The following is a 960-nucleotide window of genomic DNA, read 5'->3' on the forward strand; positions in this document are numbered from 1 at the left end:
CTAGGACAGTGGAATAACTCAGTCAGTAGTTAGTTAGAGTGTCGTCTGCTAGGACAGTAGAATAACTCAGTCAGTAGCAAGTTAGATTGTTGTCTGCTAGGACAGTAGAATAACTCAGTCAGTAGTAAGTTAGAGTGTCTGCTAGAACAGTAGAATAACTCAGTCAGTAGTAAGTTAGATTGTCTGCTAGAACAGTGGAATAACTCAGTCAGTAGTAAGTTAGAGTGTCGTCTGCTAGAACAGTAGAATAACTCAGTCAGTAGTAAGTTAGAGTGTCTGCTAGAACAGTGGAATAACTCAGTCAATAGCAAGTTAGAGTGTCTGCTAGGACAGTGGAATAACTCAGTCAGTAGTACATTAGAGTGTCGTCTGCTAGGACAGTAGAATAACTCAGTCAGTAGCAAGTTAGATTGTCGTCTGCTAGGACAGTAGAATAACTCAGTCAGTAGTGAGTTAGATTGTCTGCTAGAGCAGTGGAATAACTCAGTCAGTAGTAAGTTAGAGTGTCTGCTAGAACAGTAGAATAACTCAGTCAAAAGCAAGTTAGAGTGTTGTCTGCTAGGATAGTAGAATAACTCAGTCAGTAGTAAGTTAGAGTGTCGTCTGCTAGAACAGTAGAATAACTCAGTCAATAGCAAGTTAGAGTGTTTTCTGCTAGAACAGTAGAATAACTCAGTCAATAGCAAGTTAGAGTGTTGTCTGCTAGGATAGTAGAATAAATCAGTCAGTAGTAAGTTAGAGTGTCTGCTAGAACAGTGGAATAACTCAGTCAGTAGTAAGTTAGAGTGTCTGCTAGGACAGTGGAATAACTCAGTCAGTAGTAAGTTAGAGTGTCTGCTAGGACAGTGGAATAACTCTCATAGGTCCGCGCGCGGCATTCATATAGTCAGGCTAAAAATTTTCGAATCANAGTTTCTTAACACTTTTTAATTATATCCAATCACTTTAACAAGTTTCATC

The sequence above is a fragment of the Lottia gigantea genome (genome assembly GCF_000327385.1).
Source record: "Lottia gigantea unplaced genomic scaffold LOTGIsca_1710, whole genome shotgun sequence".
Lineage (NCBI taxonomy): Eukaryota > Metazoa > Mollusca > Gastropoda > Lottiidae > Lottia > Lottia gigantea.